Below are 15,138 nucleotides of genomic sequence, written 5' to 3'. Positions count from 1 at the left end.
ACCTTCATAAGCAGGTGTGTGGTCACCTGCTCTCCTCCTTCTCGCTTTCACCACAAGGAAGTGCCTCGGTAGTACCCCACTTGACGTGTTGTTAGTTGAAAAGAGTTGTGACTGGTTTACATTGTGCTTAATCTTTTCTTCTCTCACTTTCGTTGTACAAGAAAAGGTTTGGGTCATAATGTATTCCGCGGAGAGTAGACCCGCTAGACCTACTCTTCACCACCGGTTCTCCATTCCCGCCTCCGTTGTGCGCCTCGGTGCTGGGCTGTTGCCACTCTCGTGGTTGCCGACCCAGCCCGGGAGACTGCCGGTGGATAGTTTTCCTCACCGAAGAGCCGAGGGGTCGGTGCCGTCGCTCCGGCGATGGCCTGATCTCGACTCTGGTTCCTCTGGTTCTGGGGAATCGCCCGTTGGTGAACGGGGGGTTGTTCTGGAGCCGGAGGATTTGCGACGCAAACTTTTCGCGTCTGCTCGCTCGCGTCGCAAGATGGTGGCGTGCAGACGCGAACGGCCTGGGTTTGGGGAGCTGCTGGAGACCAGCGAAGATGCGTCCGGCTCGGGATTTCCGATGGAGACTGAGGACTTCATGGACGAGGCGGACGGATTTTTGTTTGATGGCCCCGTGGAGGAGAGTATCCCTCCTCAGGAGACCCCGGAGGGGGGGGAAATGGCTCCATGGGGCGCCCTGTTCGAGGATGTCGAGGAACCACCTTGGCCTCAGCGGCAGGATGCCCTATTGTCAGCCGCATCGGATTGTGGCTCCTTGACCAGTCGCAGCCTGCTGTATGTGAGGGATGCAGGGTCGGTGGAGGAAGGTTCGCAGGGGGAACTGCGGGCCTTGTTTCCCGAGCTCATGGCGGTAGCCGCTGCCGCAAACGGTGTGCCGCTGCCGCTGCCATTGCCTGCACCTGTCCCTGATGACCTCATAGGCCATCCCTGGCAGCGTCCCCCAGTGAGAGGGGTGGACGTTGTCTACCCATTTTTCCCATCGATGAGGGCCTATGTTCGTCGGGGTCAGGCGGTGGCCAACATCATGGGACTAACTCCTACCTACGTACCGGTTACGCGGGTAGCAGGGTTGGTCAAAGGTATGGGGGAGGGCGTGCCTCGGCTTGACAATCCGATGGCCGCGCTCCTCTGTCCGGATATGGTGTGGGAGCCACTGTGCAAGCCGGTCCTCCAGGGGAAATCGGCTAGGCGATTGGCTTATTGGGGTGACCAGTCATTTATCGCTGGTACACAATCGCTGGCTGCGGCGTCTAACATCGCCCACCTGGCTAGATTTGTATCAGGGATAATGACGGGCGGCACGGATCTGACCGAGGTGAAATGCGATCAGATCACCCAGGCTGCGGGAGCTGTTCTGCATCTTTCCCAGGTGCTGGCCATAGCCATGGGGAAAGTGCGCGCCCTGGCCACCCTGGGCCAGCGTCACCTTTGGCTGGAGCAGGCCTGTGTGCCAGAGAAGAAGAGAGCTCCTCTTCTGACGGCCGCCCTCTCCGACGCTGGCCTGTTCGGGAAGGCCCTGCGGTTGATGACCTCAACGTGCAGAGAGATGGCAGAGGAGAGATCCATCCTCCAACCCCATTTTCCGCCTCCCGTCCTTGCCGGTGGAGGCAGAAGGCTTCCGCGACGTCGAGCTGTCTCCGTCGCCGCTACCACTGCCTCCGCCGCCGCTGCTGGCCCTGCCAAGAGGGCCAGGGGACGAAACGGCGCTTCTGCCACTGCCGGCCCATCCCAGACCGGAGGAGACGGTAGGGAACGTCGTATCCAGCAGACTGTAACCTACCGTCCCTCCGGGGCTCCCCGGGGTGGCAAGACTCGAGCGGCGCGAGGTGGCAGACGCCGTTAGGAGTGACTTTTTCCCCTCTGTGTCCCCTCCCCTACACCCTCCGCGGCCCCTCTGTGATTTTGTGCCTTACACATTATTAATTAGTAATAATAAAGAAAGTTCCCCGACGGAGGGGGACTGTGTTTTGGCCGAACAAACTGTGTGTTTCTTCAAACAAATCATATGGTGGGGCTGTGTATATATGAATCTGCCCTTTTTTACGTTGTGGGGTGAGTTGTGTTGTGATTACGAGGTTAAGCAAGGTCTGCAACGTACACTCGGTTCTATTTAGCTTGATGCTCCACATGCAGCTAGAACTGGTGTTATTCCATTGCTTTGACTAAGTATATGTGTTTTCACAATGCTGTGTTGTTTAGTTGCAGTAATACTCGTACGCACACATTTCACGGCCTAGCCGCTTACTCTCGTTCAGCGTGTTTTTCCTATGTATGACATAGGCAACGGGTATAGGATTCACGCACAGGCGACTTGTGTTTTGTTGTAAAACCTTTTACACTTTTACATTCTACCGACTCCTGTTACATGACAGGATCCGGTAGGTTTTCCCCGCCCGTTGTAGCGTTGTTGCTATGGCGACGCCTTCCATGAGCTGGTGTCTTAAAGATGTCGAGGTTGGGCGCAGGGCTCACAGGCCTGCTGCGCCCGGTTTATGTGTCAAACTTGAGTCTTTTGGTCACGTGTCTCACAGTTTACATATCTTTTTTCTTGACCTTGGTCTCATGTGGGAAGGTGTTTCTGGGAGGGTCTGGTCTTACACTCTGATTAAAAGGAGTGACTGGATTGAAATCATGTGAAAAACAGGGTTTTTTACTCCCAGCTGTGCAGATTGGGTCATACGGGTGATGCCTTTTCTTTATTTGTATAAAGAGTTGAATGTGTTTTGATGGATTGGAAATGAGGGTCCCTGATGGTAACAAGACTAAACGTCTTTCTCAGGTCTGCCTCCCCTTAACCTGTTGTGTGTATTGCCGTACTGGGTTGTACCCTTTTCTGCAGTCTGTTGGGTAAATTTTTTCATTCATTCATTCATGGAGTTGATTGCATCTCGCCCCTCTTGTCGTTTCCCTGGGCATCTTGGGGATTCAATATGGTGGTCTAAACCAGGGGTTCCCAAACTTTTCAGGCCGGGGCCCAGAAAATGAGGCGTCAGAGAGCCGCGGCCCAATGCACATCGTCTAGCTTTTTTTTTTTTTTTTTTTTGCCAGGTGACCGAGTTTTTAAGCCAAATATCACTTCAATCCTATTAAGTTAGTTCAAGTTAGTTATTCATTTATATGTGCTATTTATGAGAGGGCTAACTTGTTGCAAAATAATAATGATAATAATAATAGCCTCATTAAAATACTATTGTTGCTTCGGTTGTTTTCAGCGTTTTATGTGCATAATCTGTTATTTAGTTTGAAATGTTCGTTGAAATAAGTAGATTTTTCGTTTTTGTTTATTTATTAAGTTAATATAAAACCATATAGTCACATTTTAGAATACAATAGAATAAAATTTTAGAATACAACTAGAAACACTGTCCTGTCCTGCTTCTAAGTTCAGTGGCCTGACAAAAAAAATTAAAATTAAAAAATTAAAAATTAAAAATAAAAAAAAAAAAAATTTTAATTTTTTTTTAATTTTTTTTAAATCATCTCGCGGCCCACCCGTGGCTGCTCGCGGCCCACCTTTGGGTCGCGACCCCGACTTTGGGAACCACTGGTCTAAACGACCTGTTGTTGATGTGGGTATGTCCAAACGCACACATAGTGCTGGCTCAGGATGTGCTTTTGGGCCATTGGCTGACTAGCGCGCCTTGATTGCTTGGGTGAAACAGCGTTTTTATGGAGCAATTGGGATGGGTTTTTTTTCCTCTTCCGACACCCTGTGTGTTGTCGATGGGTTCCCGTTCATGTCAGGGGATGATGACGGAATGGGTCTGGACATATGGGGAAGGGTCTCACGCCCTAGGGGTGGGCCACCGGGCGCGGTTCATGCCGACACGTCTGGGTGGCGCCTTCTTTTTTATGTTGGGATCAAACACGCATATCTGCCCCTTCTCCTGGGGTTGGCAGGTCGGCGTGATTAGGGCACAGGACTGGTTCTGGTCGCGCTGGTCCAGTCCAGTTGCACCCGTTGTCCGCTGGGGATGCAGATCTGCTGTTCTGGTACCCTGAGGGACTTGGGGTTTTTTCAGGGGGAAAAATGCTGGGTCGATCCGGGTGTCACAGGGTTGAGTGTTATGGGACCCTTGTTAGGTGCGTTGTATTCTGCACTGTCGTAATGGCTTACGGCCGTGCCGACCTGTACGCGTCCGATCTCGTCGGATCTCGGCCGCTGTGCGGGTTGGTCTTGGTTGGTACTTGGTTGGGTGACCTCCTGGGAATACCGAGTGCGGGGTGCTGGGGCTGGTCTTCCATTTTTTACGCTCTTCTCTTGCGTTTGACGCTGAGGGGCCTGTTGGGGTGGTTTTTTCCTCCTCAGGGGACCCTGTGCTCCCCGTATCACCGGGTCCGGTCCGGGGTGATGCTCGTTGACCCGTAGGCCCGGGATAGCCCTGTTGGAAACCAGAACGCGGGCTGCGGCGGTGCCGCAGATGTGTTTTGGGGTTTCTTTCCTGGGGGTTATGGGACCAACCATTGCATGGGGTGATGCCTGGGTGGTTGGTTCTCTGGTGTGTTGCTGCAGTGTCGACTCCCGGTTCTCCGGTTGAGGGTGCCCCTGCACGTTCATGACGTCTGCCGATCGTATGGGCTTTTTCTGTGAGCAGCTGTCAGGGGTCGAGTGGTCTAAGGATCCCGCTTCTGACATGCTGTTTAAAGGCTTGGTTATGCGACAACGCCAGTTTACGCCCCTTCCGCCGGGGCGGCTGTTTTCAGCTGTCCTTTCTGGCGCCTGCCTCGTCCGCAGTTTCCAGGCTTGGGTTGACGGCCTGTTGCCTGGTCTTTTTCCCCGGTGCGCTGCCTGCTTCCTTGGTTAACTTTTGTGTGTTATGACCATACTGTCTGCCTGTTGCAGGGCCTGTGTTCCAGGCGGTGTGCTGTTGGGGAGGACAGGGCCCGCTCGCCTGAGGGGCCTTTGTCCGAATGCGCTGGCGATGTGGGGGGCGGGGTCACTAGGTGCCCACCTGGTGGGGTCTTGATGCTGGCATCATGGACTTCTCCGGGCCCCCATTCCAGGGAGTCCAGTCCTTTTGGTGGGTCTGGGTCTTCCTTCGCGCTCCGCTGCTACGGCCTTGCCACGGGGTTGGGTTTGCCCTTGACCCCGTGATTCTGGGGGCAGTGACGAGGTTGTTTCCTACGTTCGTTCCCGGGTGGCATGCGGGTTGTGCGTGGGTGTAGTCGTGGGGTCAAGCCACGGTCTGCTCACCCTGTGCGTTGGGTTGCTTGAGTGCCTCTTCGCACGGTCGGGTCCGTCGCCCTCTCGTGAAGCCCCTAATAGGGGGGATGCCCTCCATTAGGGGGGGTCGGGGGGGCTCGGCCCTCCCTGTTCTGATGGTTGTGGGGGGCTGTCAGCGGGGTGTATTTGTCAGCCAGCGGCTCCGCTTGGCCTCCCTTTGTGCAGTAGTGATGCCAAGCAGAGCCCCTAACGGAACAGAACGTTAGGTTATGGCTATAACCAAGTTCTGTTAGTTAGGGGTGACGCTTGGCATCAGACGGCCGCTGCAGCCCTTGACCTCACCTTGTGGTGAAAGCTTGGGTAGGAGGAGAGCAGGTGACCACACACCTGCTTATGAAGGTAAGCTGATGAGGGGTGTGGTCAGACTAATACTGGTATTAAAGGTACATTTGTGGAATTTATTCAGTGCGCGTGCACGTACGCGAGGGAGTGCAGTAGTGATGCCAAGCGTCACCCCTAACTAACAGAACTTGGTTATAGCCATAACCTAACGTTAATGCCACAAAACGAATGCCTTTGTTAATAATAAGTAGTAACTTTGATGCAGTAGTGCGTGTGTGGGGGCGGCATTGTTCAAAAGTTTGAACGGGTGTGGACCAGATTGACGCGACACAATCCTCTTGGGCAAAACATCACGATATCCATGATACGTTAAAAAAGTGTATCGTTAATGAACTGTACCCGATATTTATATAATATCGTCATATCGCCCAGCCCTACGTGACGCTATCAACTTTTTGGCAGCCGTAAGACCCGCCAAAATGAGTCTCTGAGAAACATCATTCAACAACAATACAGAAGGCAGTGTCGGTATGGTCAGAGACAAAAATTCTGATAATTGAGTGGTGACATTTTCCCAGAAAGTCTTGACAGGAGGGCATTCCCAATACATATGCATATATGTACCAATAGCATCGCTTGAACATAAGGAGCATCGAGAGTCCGTTCTGAGACACATTAGGTGCAATCGTCTAGGGGTCAGGTAACTCCTTTTTTTTTGCTCCACTTTTTCTCCCATTTTCTATATTTTCTCCCATCCCAATTTTCGTATCATCCAATTCAACCCTCCCCTGTCACGAACACTGTTTCTTGCCTCCCACAAGCCGGCTGCAATGTGGACTAAGTCATACATAGCACAAGTCCCCTCCGGTACTTGAGGTAACAGCAGTCGCATCTTTTCACCTGCGCAGCTCGATCTCTCAGTGGCGAGGAGTAACGCGTGGGAGGCTCACGCTGCCCCCGACACTTCCTGATTCTACTGCGCAGGCGCACCAACCGACCTGTAGGAGTCGCTGTCCACAACGCCCGATCCCCACCCATCAGTTTCCCACCCCCTAATACGGCCAATGTGTATTAGTATGGACGGCCAGCTAAACTGAAAGCAATGTGGAGCGCTGGGCTCGAACAGGCAAGCCCAGTGTCTCCGTCATTCGTGGCGAGCGCCTTGCCCACTACGCCACGTAGCCGCCCAGGGTCAGGTAACTCCTATGAACCAAGTTAAGATGAATCTGTTGGTGATCTGGATTGCGTGATGAAAGCCGAACATTTTCCCAGACTGCATCCCAATCAAAATCTGCTTCCAGGTTTGGGATATCCTTCCTCCAAACCGAGTCTAGGGGAAGGACCTTATTATATGAGGACGTAAGTAAGTGGCGATAAAAGTCAGAGATGAAGCCTCTCGACGTCTCCTTGTCATAAAATAATTTGTGAAATCTGTGGTGCTCAAGTGGAACATCTAATGGGACTCCGTGAGCCTTCAAAGCTGCTCTTATTTGTAGATAGAAGAGATAAGTGGAACTGGTGAGGTTAAATTTGTTGAATATATCTCGATAACTGCGGAAACCATGGTCATCGAAGACATCCCCCAATGTGTGTATGCCTTTCTTTTCCCATCCAGGGTATCTGATAGGTTGTTGTGCAATAAGGAGTAAATTGTTATTAGATAGGGGAGAATGCCTGTGCCATTTATGTTGGTTAGTACACTTTTTCTGTGTGTCACGCCATATCCGGATCACATGTGTAATAAGAGGGCCAAATCTTAAGTTGCATTGCTTAATTGATATGTTGGTGTACACTATATCCTGCAGTCTATGTGGTGCCACTATATTCTCCTCTAATGGTCTCCAGGATACCGCTGCTTGCGAATCAAACCAGGTGATCAGTGGTCTTAAAGAGAACGCTTTAAAGTAATAATTGAAGTCTGGAAAGGCTAAACCCCGTCGGTTTTATTTCTCTGTGCAGTGGATCTTTTTAATCATGGACGTTTGTTGTTCCAAATAAATGTATATGCAGCGGAGTGTAGTTTTTGCCAGTAACCAGCAGGGGGGGGGGGGGGGGGGGTAACGGCAACATTGAACTGATAAGTTAATTCTGGGCAAAACATTCATCTTAACTATTGACGCTCGGGCCTGTAATGAGTTTTTGAATTTTGACCACCTGCCAAAGTAATTTGTGATCTTGTCTCGCAATCCGGAATAATTATACTTCACCGTTTGGCTAATAGTGGGGAATATTTCAACTCCAAGACATTTAAAGTGTTCTACCATGGGTATATTTGCTGGGAGGAAGGTAGCCCTCGCAGTCACATTGAGTGGAAGGAAGGCCGATTTTGGCCAGTTTATCTTAAATCCCGATAGATTGCCAAAATCATCTATTACTTTGAGAAGATGAGGTAGGGAGATGGCGGGGTTTTGCATGAACAAGATTACATCATCTGCATATAAGCTAATGTGATGTTGTGTGCCCTAAATTGAGATCGGTGCTATGGATTGGGATTGTCTTATATACTGTACTAAAGGTTCAAGGGATAGAGCAAATAGTCTGGGACTAAGAGGACAACCCTGTCTGGACGAGCGCGACACAGGGAAGAGTGGAGAGCAGAGTTTACCTGTTAAAATCATGGCCGATGGACCTGTATATAGTACTTTGATCATATGAATGAACCCATCACCTAACCCCATCCTTCTAAGTACTGTCCATAAATAAGACCATTCCAACCTGTCAAAGGCTTTCATCATGTCTAAGGATAACACAGCCATAGGAGGCGCGGCATCCTTGCTGGCATCTATCACATGCAGTAACCATCTAATATTATCCGTGATCAGGCAGCCTCTTATGAAGCCTGTCTGATCAGGGTAAACTAAAGATGTCATATGCTTTTGAAGTCGGATGGCTAGTACCTTAGCGTACAGCTTGAGATCGGTTCCAAGGAGGCTTAAGGGTCTATAACTGCCACATTCTATGGGGTCCTTATCTTTCTTAAGTAGGACAGATATGAGTGCCATATTGACATCCCTGGAAAAGTTTCCCTCTTTGACTGAGTATAAAATCATATCAAGTAATAGGAGTCCAATTATATCCAGTTACAGTTCGGGTGGAATGCCGTCTCAGCCAGGGGCCTTACCACTTTGCAAGTCAGAAATAGCCTCCCTAAGTTCTTCTAGTGTAATAGGTGCATCTAACCATTTAGCGTCTTCCTCTGAGAGTTGTGGTAAGTTAATTTGATCAAGGAATTCCTCCAGTTTATTATGATCGAAGATCACTTCTGACTCGTACAGGTTAGAATAAAACGTACGAAAGGTCTCGTTGATTTTTTTTGGGGTCGGTGGTAACCATCCCCTGTTGGTCCTTAATGGCAGGGATATCCGCAAATTGTTCACTGGACCGTATCTTCATAGCTAGTAGGTGACTAGGTTTAGAGCCATGAAAGTAATAATGTTGTCTTGTTCTGTGTATTTGAAATTCAGATTGTTGTCTTAAGATGGAGTTAATCTCCTTTTTCAACATTTTAATTTGAAACTCCAGTCGACTCGAGTAGTTGCATTGTAAAGAGGAGAACAACGAAGAGTAAAGCCCTTCAATTTGCCATCAATCACTATCCCTGTCTTTAAAGGAGACCCTCTGGAATACCAATTATTTATAACGAGAGGAAAACTGAGAACCGCCAGGATATGCTGTATTTCCTGGAGCAATTCACATCAGGACAGCCAAGGGAACTGGTGCGCAGTTGCCAATACATGCTTCCAGATACAGGTTACACTACAGCAAAGGAGATTTTAAAGAAGCATTTCGGTAACGAACACAAGATTGCCACTTCGTACTTGGACAAAGTGCTCAGCTGGCCAATAATCAAAGCTGAAGATGCAGATGCCTTGCAGGCTTACTCTGTGTTTCTCAATGGTTGTCTCAACGCCATGAGCTCTGTTTAGTACTTAGAGGAATTGAACCATCCAACTAACATGAGAGCAATTCTCAGTAAATTAGCCTACAAGACACAAGAAAGATGGAGATTCAAAGCTTGTGAATTGCAGGATCATTATGGAACAAGGCCACAATTTCCAGAGCTGGTGGAATTTATAAACTATCAATCCAGAATCCTATCACATCCGTTGCTTGGAAGCTTAAATCCCACACAGACAAGAAGGCCCATCATATCACCACCAGGCAAGCCCTTCCCCTCTAAAGACAGGGATTCAGTGGATTTGCTACCAATGTGGCAAAGGTGACAGGCAGCTTCTACAAGCGGGCTGTAACTGAATGTGTGGATAAAGCACCAAGAAAAACAACCAACGAATGTTTACATTGGAAGGGAAACCATGAGCTCAGTTCATTCACAACTGAAAAAGAAAACGCATGAAGAAAAACTGGAATTCTTGAAGAAAAAAGGAGTGTGTTTTGGATGTTTTGAAGTGGGTCACATGAGCAAAGGTTGCCAAAAGAGACTTACTGGTCAAGTGTGTTCTCTCAAACATCCCACAATCCTGCACATCAACAGAAAATATCCTAATATAGAGAAGGATGAAAACTCTAAAGATACAGCCGTGACAGTATACACAAATCAAGCCGAGGTGTGGAGTGAAACCGGGGCCGGTAAATCAGAATGCAAACTCGCCATAGTTCCTGTAAAAATCAAAATGAAGAAAAGTGATACGGTGATTCTCACATATGCCTTTATGGATCCAGGAAGTTCTGCAACATTCTGCACAGAGTCCTTGCTCAGACAGCTGCAGGCAACAGGAAGCAGAACTACCATTTTGTTAAGAACTATGAACGAGGAACAGGTCATAAAGACATCCATGGTAAACGGCATGGAAATCAGTGCTCTTGACAGCAATGAGTATTTGGGACTCCCCGAGGTTTACTCACATGCTACAATCCCTGTGAAAGCTGAAAATATCCCACACCAGGAGGATATAAAGCAATGGCCATATCTACACCAAGTGAAACTTCCTAGAATAAAAGCAGAAATCGGACTGCTGATCAGCAACAACTTTCCAAAGGCTTTGGAGCCATGGATGATAATTAACAGCCAGGGAAAATGACCTTTTGCTGTTAAAACCACTCTCGGATGGACAGTCAATGGGCCACTCACACAGGGCACTGGGAACGTCATTACTGGGAACGTCATTACCAGAAACAGGATATCTCTGGTAAGGATTGAGGAATTGCTGCAACAGCAGATGAAATATGATTTCCCAGAGCGCCAGCATGAAGAGCGCCTAGAGATGTCTCAAGAAGACCATATATTCATGGGAAAGGTCTCAAACTCAGTAAAGCTGCAAGACGGGCATTACAATATCGGATTGCCTTTACGGACTGACGACGCTGAGTTCCCAAACAACCACTGTCTCGCCGAGCAAAGGGTCATGAGCTTGAAACGAAAGCTGTTAAAGAACCCACAATTTCACGAGGAATATAGAACACTTATGGCTGACAATCTGAAGAGGTTTTGCTAGCCAAACAACATCTGACAACAAGCAAAAGGAAGCCAAGGTTGGAAAGACGTGGTATATTCCCCACCATGGGGTTTAGCATCCTAAAAAGCACAAGCTACGAGTGGTGTTCGACTGTGGAGCTACCTACCAAGGTGTGTCACTAAACTCTGTTTCTACAGGGCCCAGACCTCACCAGCAACCTCACTGGTGTCCTCACAAGATTTCGGCAAAGGGCCGTTGCCTTCATTACAGATGTGGAAGCCATGTTCCATCAAGTGAGAGTACCGGATGAAGACTCAGATCTTTTAAGATTCTTGTGGTGGCCCGATGGAAAGCTGGACACGGGCCTCGATGAGTATAAGATGGTTGTACAAATTTTTGGAGCCACATCATCTCCAAGCTGTACAACTTTCGCTTTACAGCAGTGTGCAAGAGACAACATTGGCAACTTTGACCCAGGGGTCATACAGACTGTGCTCAGAAACTTTTACGTGGATGATTGTCTAAAGTCAGTAAAGTCTGAGCAAGAGGCCATACAACTCGCTTTAGGTTTAGGTTCGTGTTAACGTTAGATAATGTACAAAATAAACGTATTCCGCTGCTATAGACGTCGCTCTTTTATTTTGAAAACCCCCAGAAAGGAAGTCATTATATTTGCTTTAGTGACCGTCCGGTTCTGTGTTAGCTCCGGTTAGCTCCGTGCAGTAGTTAGTATTATATTATCAATACCAGCCATTGGATTACTGTTTTCTAAATTGGGGAGGCTTTTAATCGTCAAGGTAAGAGGATTTTAAATCATGGTATCCATAAACTTCAATCGGTTCGGATCCTTTGAATGAATGAGAATGCAAACAAACACGGATTCCACATAGAAATCACTGAGTGCGCACAGAGAGGAGTCGTTCGGCAAAAAAGAATTCCGAATATCTGCTTAGAAAACGTAATTGTCAAATTCAATTATTTTGTATTTCTCCACGTGGTAAATACACAGGTCACAACATGTTTACATGAACGTTTTGGAGTTGTATTTGGAGTGTATTTGGTGACTGTAGGACACTGTAAGGGAACGTCAGGCTATTAAACCCCCCAACTTCCAGTGATGAAGCTAAGCTATGCTAACGGAGCGACTGTTCCCTAAGCTAAATGCACGCACAGAGACAAAAAAGGTATGTATCTTCTTGTCTAACTCCAGGGAAGATGTTAAATAAGCTAATTTCCCAAAATGTTGGAGTTTTCCTTTAAGTATCTGAACAATGAAACCTCAAGATATCACACCTTTGTTGCCAACAGAGTGAGCAACATCCATACGGAATCTGATGTTACACAGTGGAGGTATGTCAACGGCACTCTGACTCCGCTGACTGCGCATCGAGAGGCTTATCAACAGCTCGCTTCTTGAATTCAACATGGATACAAGGTCCTGAATTCATGCAACATCCAGAAACGGAGTGGCCACAATGCCCAGAATGCACATTGACAAAGGACGATCCGGACGTAAAGGTCTTCACTATGAATGTTGCTCCTGTCGATGAGTCTGTGAATACAGTCATGAAATTAATCACCTACTATTCTGAGTGGCATCGTCTCGGAAACGCCATAGCATGGATATTGAGGATTAAAGCAACACTAAAAAAGGCCTGCAAAGAAAAGAAGGAAATGAAAGGTGCACCGGAAAAGAAAAAAGGAAATTGCAAAGCTATGTTGTCTGTTGATGACTTACAGGAAGCTGAACATGCCATTATCCAATTTTGTCAATCAATAGAATACAAAGAGGAACTAGAGTCACTAAGGAAAATAACCCCTGTGAAGAAGAACAGTCACATCCATAAACTTCTTTAAAGTTCTTCATGATGAGCTAATAAGGGTTGGTGGAAGATTGGTCAAGTCTGCAATGCCCCCTGAGGCCATGCACCCCGCCATTCTGCCAAGAAAACATCATGTGACGACATTAATCATCAGACATGTCCATGAAACCGTTGGACACAGCGGGCGGAACCATACACTATCACACCTGAGGCAAAAGTATTGGATACCTAAGGTCAACTCTGCAGTCAGGGCAGTGATTGCAAAGTGTGTCCACTGTAGGAGGTCGAGTAGTGTCAGAGGTACTCAATACATGGCAGACTTACCCCAGGACAGGCTGCTACCGGACAAACCACCTTTCACAAACGTGGGCGTAGACTACTTCGGCCCATTTGAAATGAAAAGAGGGAGAACAATGTTGAAACGGTATGACGTGATCTTCACGTGCCTGAATATCCAAGCAGTGCACTTGGAGGTTGCTCATACACTTAATACAGGCTCATGCATTAATGCAATAAGAAGATTTGTAGCCAGACGAGGCACAGTCAAGACCATGAGATCTGATAATGGAACTAATCTTATCAGGACAGAACGAGAGCTACGAGAGTCTATTCAAGATCTGGACAATCTCAAGATTCACGCCACCTTACTTGAGAAAGGCATATCATGGACATTCAACCCACCTGCCGGATCACACCATGGTGGAATATGGGAGAGACAAATAAGAACAGTCAAGACGCATTCTTGGAGCTTTAACACGGGAACAGACTCTGGATGAGGAAGGATTGGCTACACTTTTATGTGAAGTGGAAGCCATAATTAATGATCGGCCCATCTCTAAAGCCTCCAATGACCCTCTGGATCTGGAACCTCTCACACCAAATCACCTCCTTCACCTCAAAGAAAAGCCTTCACTGCCACCTGGAGTATTCAGCCTAGATGACTGTTATGCCAAGAGAAGATGGCGTCAAGTGCAATACATGGCAGACCTGTTTTGGAAACGGTGGACAAGAGAGTACCTGCCAGAACTGCAAGAAAGACAAAAGTGGACAAAGAAAAGGAGAAACATACCAGCGGCCATCAGGCTCCACAACAGTGGGCAGCGACTAGCAGCCTCCAGGCTCCACAACAGGGGGCAGCGACAGCGACTGCTACCAGACATTGACCTGGGACTTATAGGAACCCAAGGAGGACAACTTACACTACCTTAGGCTTACTGCACCTTAGGTGGACACTGTGATACTGTGATACTGTGAATAATGTATATTTCAGTGGATACCGTGATACTGTGAATAATGTATACTCAGTAGATAGTAAATTATAACACTACCTCATGCATACTGCACCTTATGTGACACTGTGAATAATGTGAATATTTCTTCAGCTAGTCAGATAGTAAATTATATTGACCAATTATATTGACCATATTGACCAAATTGTTTACACTGCCTGTGTTGTTTCTACTACCTGTACACTGTGTTGTTTTACTACCTGTAACCCCCCCCCCCCTCCCCCCCATGCTGCTATGATGCCTGAATTTCCCCAAGGGGATCAATAAAGGAATATCTTATCTATCTTATCTTATTGTCTTAATAATAGACGACTCTGCTCCTAGAAACTCGTGGATCATGGGACGAATCACACAAACCCGGCCAGACAAAAAAGGATTTGTGAGACAAGTCGAGGTGCAAACCAAGACCAACACCTTGATCAGGCCCATCATGAAGCTTGTCTTACTCCTTGAGGCAAAAACATAAGAAGACCCCCCCTATCTCCCCCCCCACCACCATATCCCGTTCTCTTTCTTTCTCCCGGCCCCCCCCCCCCCTCTCTCACACGGACATCGCGCACATTACACACTTCGTGGACTGTGAGGCGCTTTTTTTGCGTTTTTGAAAGCTGAACTTTTTAATCCCTCGTTGGGGGGACTTTATGGACCGTGAGTTTTTGCGTTTTTTGAAAGCCGAACTTTTGAATCCCTCATCGGGGGGACATGGACTGTAAAAAAAAAAATTTAATAAAAAAGGAATGTAATTTAGAACATGAAATTTGTTTAGTTTTGGCTGGCTCCTCCTGATTTTGTTGGTAATTGTACCGTTCTCTTACAGAACAATTAGGGGCCGGAATTTGTTGGAGCCAGATTCAGTCCTTATTATTATTTTACATTTTTTTGTTAAATATATGAAGCAATGTTGTTTGGAAAACGATTGGAAATTAACTTGATTGATAACATCTTTTATTTGTTATGATTTGGATGCGTGTTGCTTCGACAGCGTGGAGGCGTGTCTGGTCCAGCCCATTTTTAACCGGTGATTACAGCACCTGAGTTGTGAACTCATTTTATCAATGGGACTGGTGCGCTAGTAAAACACGACACTAGAATGCAAG

General features: G+C 47.5%; 1 protein-coding gene across 1 annotated transcript in view; it reads right to left on the bottom strand.

The window, feature by feature from the left end:
• tgs1 (trimethylguanosine synthase 1) overlaps positions 1-15,138 on the bottom strand; it is a 136,966-nt gene that overhangs the window by 100,219 nt on the left and 21,609 nt on the right. The gene's annotated exons all lie outside the window — the stretch shown is intronic.

This window comes from Notolepis coatsorum (genome assembly GCF_963971535.1).
Source record: "Notolepis coatsorum genome assembly, chromosome: 13".
NCBI lineage: Eukaryota > Metazoa > Chordata > Actinopteri > Aulopiformes > Paralepididae > Notolepis > Notolepis coatsorum.
Note: the sequence above shows the minus strand (reverse complement) of the source record. Positions and strands in the feature narration are given on the sequence as shown.